Raw genomic sequence first — 7,450 nt, 5'->3', positions numbered from 1 at the left:
GAAAAAAAGATTTGTCCTGATGGTATTCCTGAATTATTGCTAAGTAAATACAAATGTATACTGATATGCATTTGCATTAATATCGTCGTCGCGCCAGCAATATCTTTTAAGATTTTTTCCGCATATTTTTTTATTGCTCACAAAAGGAAAAATGCATAATATAGTTTTAATTTTTGTTTTAAAAGTATATTTCGTTGAAACAAAATTGTGAAACCTTAACGAGAACTTAAAAATACCTTTAAAAACGAAAAATCATTTAATAGATATTGCCGGCGCTACGACAATTGTCTCTTTCTTGTGACACATTTTCCTATTCTTGGAAAACTTCATATATATATCAGATCAATCTTTAAATCATGTGATAAATTGTGTACCTTTTATAACCTTATATCTGTTTTCTTGATTATTATTTTTCTAACTTCTTCTAATTTTTAGATTCTTTTAAATATAACTTATAGGAAAAATGCACTTCTGTTCTCTCCACTGCAATAAATGTATATACTATATGTTTACCATATATTTTTTACCAATTTGTAAATGTTTTTTCATAAATATATTTTTTCTTATTCTTCTTAATTCATTTGTATTTTTTGCTGCTTTTGTGTAAAATACATGCCTGTCTTTTTATATGTAAAACATGCCTACAAGGTATTTAAATAAATAAGCTAAAACATGTATTTACCAATGTTAACTATTATTCCAAAAATGTTTGAATCTATTTTAATAAAAAAAATAACATCTTGTTTTCAAAATGTATTAATTGATCAACAACCAACCACAACCAATCAGCGTTCTTTTACTACTGCTATTACTAAAGCTTTTGAAGACAATATTAAGGTTGATGTCGTCTACAGAGTCTTTCGTAAGGTTTTTGATAAAGTTCAATAAAAAATTCTTCTAACTAAATTTACATTATTTGTGTAAGATATATTTTATATTTATTCTTTATGTCCTCATTTCAATGACAAAAAGTTGCTAATTCGAAAGAATGTTTTTTTTCTTTGTCTTTAGAAAAAAAAACTGTTTTTTTTATATTACTTAAATAGGCAGAGGACAGCGGATGCTGTACACCCACAATACCTACCCTTTGGTTATCAGCCATTGCAATTTCATATTGCTAACCTTGCTATATTTGTTAAATTTTTAACCATTTACTTTTATCTCAAACTTACTGTTCAATGTATTATTGTTTTTTATTTGTTGATTTTAAAAATCATTTTTAGTGACTTAAGCTAGGGTTTCCTAGGACAGCGGTGCCCGTATTTTAACGGCCGTAGTGAACGGTGATGCGGTAGATAGCCGTCGTAACGGTGACTAGAGTGTGGTTTCCTAGGAAAACGGTGTTATCAACACCATTTAACACCGTTTCCCTAGGAAACCACTCTCAAGTCGATGTTACGACGGCTGTTCACCGCATCACCGTTCACTACGGCCGTTAAGATGCGGGCACCGCTGTCCTAGGAAACCCTAGCTTTAGATTACACCTAGAGAAGTAGCGAGAATACTGTTCTGGACTCTATATAGAAATTTCAACAAATGAGAGCCAAAAAATAATGACCAAAGTGAAGAGCCTGACATATTGGAAATAAAGATTCGGGATGCGTTTAAAAAACTCAAATGCAACAAATCCCCTGGGAATGATAATATTCAAGCTAAGCCATCGAAGAAATTAGGAGACAAAGGCATAAAAGCGCTCCTCGAACTATGCAACCTTATATGAGAGACGGCTGTCTGACCTCTTAGACGGTGCAATACCAAATGAGCTTTAAACGAAAAATTTTATCAAATGAAAATGAGTTTGATTTACTTAAAGGATATAGGTCAAATTCTAATTCGGCAATTTAGTCGAACGTTCAACATAGCACGGCACCACAAAATAACATAGGGTGTATTTATTAATATTTTTTAAAATTATTATTTCATTTATAAACACACGGAACAGTACATCATAAAACCGACTAATCTCTACTAAATATTAGAAACTAAATACATAAAATACTAGATACATAAAATACTACATAAAATACTAGAAACTAAATACATAAAACCGAAAAAAAAACAATAAATAAGTATACACCCACCCTAATTTTATCGGACCAAGTGGATTTGCACAATAAGTGTGAAACGGGCCCGTACATGGCAGGCACAATCAATCATTTTTAGAACAATAATATAAGAAATTTGGATCACTTACTTTGTTGTTATTTATCATAATAAAAAAATAAAACAAAACTGCTTTGTTTTTAAACACTTGTGATTAAAAGCAAAGTTGTTTTATTTTAATTTAACAATTGTACTTGAAGTTTAAACAAAAAAATCAATGAGGAAGTTCAGTGGTTTAAAAAAAATTATTTGTTAATAGACTACCTGTTAAACTAAGCCAAGAAATGTTTTTTTCAATTTTTATATATCGTATTATCAGTGCTACGATTTTTTAAAGTTTTGTATTTCTGAAATAACTCCGCGTGTGACGTCAGAGGTTCATTTCTGCTTATTCGCATTCAGTTCTCCCCGTTGGGCCAGAAACGGCAAGCAGACCGGAAATCGTTGTGCGTTTTTATTAAAATATTTTTTTCGTATATTTTTAAGAAACTTTGCAGAACAATTCAATGCTCTAATTTTTACCCAGTGCAAGAAAATATTTTTGTATCCAATTTCCCGTAGGGCTGAAGTTCCTCATTATCCACGTCAGATTTTTAGTAATAGGATAATGTGTTGTGTTGCTTTTAGAATTACTAATAATAATTAAAATAGGATTTAAAATTTATCTAATTGAAATTAATATTTTTACGACTTTTTAGTAGCCTTATAGAAGCACTGAATTCCCCTTTCAATGAGAGAGAAAGAGAAAAGGCTATGTTTATAGTTTTTGGCAACGTTGTAATAAAACAAGGAGACAAATAAATATGAAGTAGGTGTAACGTAGGCAAAACCAACGAACAGAATAATTGTGGAGAGTAAAGATTGTAAAGATTTTCGTCAATATTTTCAGTTTGTCCAAATGTTTGTAGACAAAATACTGGATTTCACCTACTAGGGCGCTATTAAGATTTACAAATTACAACAGAGACAGAGAAATTTTAGAAAAGGAAATATAGAAGTCTATGCATTAACAGGAACTTATGGCCTATCATGGCTGATTTGAGTGGCCACATTACACACTGTGTAACATTCACCATTCTGCCTTTGTTTGAAATGCTTAGACTTCCATATTTCCTTCACTAAAGTCTCTCTATCTCTGTTGTAATGAGTTAATATATGTATATAGTTTTTAGGCCTAATTAGTTGTAATACATTATAAAAAATATGCTAACTAAAACACAGTGGTACCTACATAATTGTAGTCGATATAATGCATGTATGTATCATTTTTAACTTGGTTCACGAGACTATTCTTACCTCGTTTTAATGTATATTTTTTGCTATTTATTAGTTGTAAGCCATTAAGAGAGTAGGAAAAGTTACTAAGGATAGAGTGTGGGATATACAGAGCGGTTTTATGAATGGAAGAGGATGTATGGATCAAATATTTGCTTTACGAAACATGACAGAAAAAAATCTGGCTAGTAACCAAAAGCTTTTCTGCGCATTTGTCGATCTGCAAAAAGCGTTTGATGGAGTTGACAGATAAAAATTATGGAAGGTGTTATCGGAGTATGGAGTAAGCGGAAACCTATTGCTTCTCTGTATGAAGACAGCACAGCAGGTGTTAGGGTAAATGGATCATACTCATCTTGGTTTGACATTCATAAAGAAGTCAAACAGGGATGTGTGATGTCACCATAGCTGTTTAACGTATACATCGATAACTGTATGAAGGAACTGAAAGGTTTAATAATGGAAGCAAAAATGGGTGATTTAACTGTCAATTGTCTTTTGTATGCTGATGATGCCGTGCTTCTTGCTAACACCAAAGATGAACTGCAATTCTTGGTAACAAAGATCTACGATGTATGCAAGGGAAGCGATTTGCTGATGAATGTCGACAAATCGAATGTGATGGTTTTTGAAACAAATGAAAGTATGACTAAATGTGAAATCACTGTGAATGGAGTTATACTAAAACAAGTAAAGGAATGTGTGTATCTGGGAAGTATGTTTACTAGGGATGGAATGACTGAGAAAGATATTGAAAGGAGGGTGAGTGCCGGGAATAGAGTGAACGGTGCACTTAAATCAACCTTGGCAAATAAATGTTTGTCACAAGAGGCAAAATTGGCAGTTCACAATGGAGTCCTGGTCCTGACCCTGATGTATGGAAGGGAAGTATGGACTTGGAAAAGCAAGAATAAAAGTAGTCTGAATGCTGTCGAAATGTGATCTCTCAGGCGAATGTGCTGTAAAACTATGTACGATAAATGCACAAATGTTGAGATCCGCACATTATGTAAGGCTGAGGTAAGCATTAACGACAAAATCAAGAAAGGAGAGAGCGCAGAGGCGTTGGTTTGGACGTGTAAAGCGAATGGACAGCGAAAGAACGGCTAAAAATATTTACAATGTGAATGTTGATGGATGCAGAAAACGAGGAAGACCGAGAAAGACATGGCAAAATCAATTCCATCAAATACTTAAAGATGGACATGTCAAAGGTAGGAATAATCGGGGTGCGTGCATGAGAAGAAGAATAAATGTAGAGGAAGCGAGGTCTGTATGCAAAGATAGAGTGATGTGGCGTTCTATAATTTCTGCCTACCCTTACGGGGAAACGGCGTGATAGTTTGTAGATTTTTATTTTCTTGCAAGTTGGATTCATTCCGACGTTCGGCTACCATTGCAGGAGCCATATTCAGGGTAAACTGTGTGTTTTGTAGAAGAATAAAAAAGGATTTTGTATTGTGTTGTGTTGTATTGTTATATAATTGTTATGTAGGGGACTGCGGGGTTAGTTGATACGCGGAGTATGCAGAAAATATAAGTATGTAAAGCAGTGACGTGCGGCAGTGGCGAACGGTGATTTTATTTACAAGTAAGCTATAAAAAATATCGTTTATTTGTACCTACATAGTAGGTACATAATATAATGTAAGATACCTACTATAAATTGCTATTTATTCTGTGGTTCTGTGTGATACAAACAACTCTCGTCTATGAAATCAACTCAAACGACGCAACTTTGTGATATATTATATTGTGTAGCTATATTGTCCATTAATTTAACACATAACTTATGTAAAAGTTTTAAAAAAATAGCACAATTAATTCAGTCAGTTTTCGGTATTCTCATTACGATTGAAATGTCAACTGGCCGATTTTTTCTAGAAATTAATAATGCCAAAAACGGCCGCGTCGAGCACCACATATGTTGCGAGTCATATGTCAAAAGTATCATCTTAAAGAAAAATAGTCCTTAAGAAATAATGTTTTCCAAACCTACTTCCTACCTACACATATTTTGGTTTACAAACTTTTTTAATTAACTGAAAAAAACAACATTCTCCAAATATTTTGGAATATGCATTTCAGTCGAATGCAACCCTGGGGGTTCGATGAAAAACGCATATTCGCTCCTAACTTTTTTTCCGATGAACATGTCGAAGAAATTATTATTCACAAACCTAAGCCACGTGAATTGGATTATTTTGCAAAAAACCGCATGTAAATTCGTCCAGTAGTTATCGAGTCTATTAAGGAAAGGATCTATTTATCATAAACTCATTTTTATATATATAGATAGAAGATATATATGGGCTAGGTAGGTGCGTAGTATGTAGGTACCGTGCTTGTATTTTAATAGTGTTTTTCTAGAATAATTTTCAGTTTAATTTAAAAAATAAAATGCTTTTTTTTTTCAGAATACGGTTTTGAAATTTAACATACTTAAAAAAAAAAAAAAAAACAATTTATATCATTTCGTCATTTGAATTTTAACAAAAAGGTTTCTAACTTTTTACTAAGCTCTTTATTGTACCATTTTTAATACAATTTACAAGTTTTAAGCAAATATATTATTTTCATACTTACGCACCCATACACACGCACCCTCTCCCTCTTTCATTCCCACACGCACTTGTATCTTCTCCCTCATTCATTCACGCATACACACATTCACATACACATGAATACAAACGTCACACAAATACAATTACTAAACTTCTTTTCCTATATATTATGTGTCATTATATTTACAGTGGATTTTTTTAATTGGCTTTAGTATTGTTAAGATTTTTCTAATTATTTTGTTTATGTAATAGCTGTAAAAATCCCAAATAAAATAAAATGAAATAAATAAAATAAAATAATCTATGTACCTAAATAGTTCTGGTTTCTGTTATGCATATGTGTAAATACGTTATACCGCGTGGTTTTTGCTGATTGGAAGGTGATAGCTGACATAGCGGCGAGCAATTTAAATGGAAACTGACGAAATCGCTTGGCAATTCTACAATAATTAATAACTTATGTGAACAAGTAAACAATTACGATTGTTCATAAGAAAACCACTGAACGTCTTCATTCTCTGTCTAAAAATTGAATTAAAAACAAGAATGAATTATTTGTACAATCAAATACTTTATTCAGCGAACTTTGTATTTTTTTTAATTTCACGTAGCGATTGAGATCTGTGTAATTATTAAGTTAATAAAATAAATTAAAACGTGTAAATAACCATAATAATAATAAAACTATAAACAGATAAAAAAGTTATTTTTATCCACTAAAAAATAACTTTTTTACTATTTATTTTTAGAGATGCACTAATCGAATTAACTGACGGCATTGGCATAAATGGTTTAAAAAATATACTGTCCTTCTAGCACGGGTTCCCAACCTTTTTTGTACTCTAGAGCACATTCTGGTAGTTATCCGTGGCTCTATCCCACTGGGTTCCTCTTGGGTGTGTTTGGGACCAATAGTTTGCAACTTAACTTTGAACTTTTCAGACTGTTAAGGGGTTTCATCGATAACTCGGCCATTTTAGAGAGTATCAATTTTTATGTTCCTGATGGCTATCTCCGACAGCGTCAGCACAGACTGTTTTACCTCCCGGTTTCCAGAACCAACCTGCCTCTGGTCATGCCGATTGGAAGAGCAGTCAAGCAGCTGAACATTATAACTTTGGAGATCGACATCTTTCACATTAGTGAAACTATGTTTAAGAGGCAAATACTCTTGCTATTAGAGAGTATTATACCTTAATAATGTCGAACCATTGCTCAGGGGTTCTTGGTTTGATATAAAGTTCCAATTTAACGTCTTAAATCGTTTGTTATTTGTTATGTTATTTTGTGAATAAATAATTTGAATTCTAAAATATCGGTAGGGTGGCGGGCACCGCCTATTTTTAATCGACAAACTCCTTCCATAACTTCTCATTTTCCCATAATTTATTTTCTTATATTCATAATTTATTAATAAATAATAAACAAAAATATTTCAAAATAACAAAATTATTATTCAAATCGCATATTTACAAAACGCAAACAAAAAACACAAATACAAAGAAAAC

This window comes from Micrasema longulum, unplaced genomic scaffold (assembly GCF_059751315.1).
Source record: "Micrasema longulum isolate JH-2025_06_02 unplaced genomic scaffold, ASM5975131v1 h1tg000170l, whole genome shotgun sequence".
NCBI lineage: Eukaryota > Metazoa > Arthropoda > Insecta > Trichoptera > Brachycentridae > Micrasema > Micrasema longulum.
The sequence above is the reverse complement of the archived record's forward strand: the minus strand, read 5'-3'. Positions refer to the sequence as shown.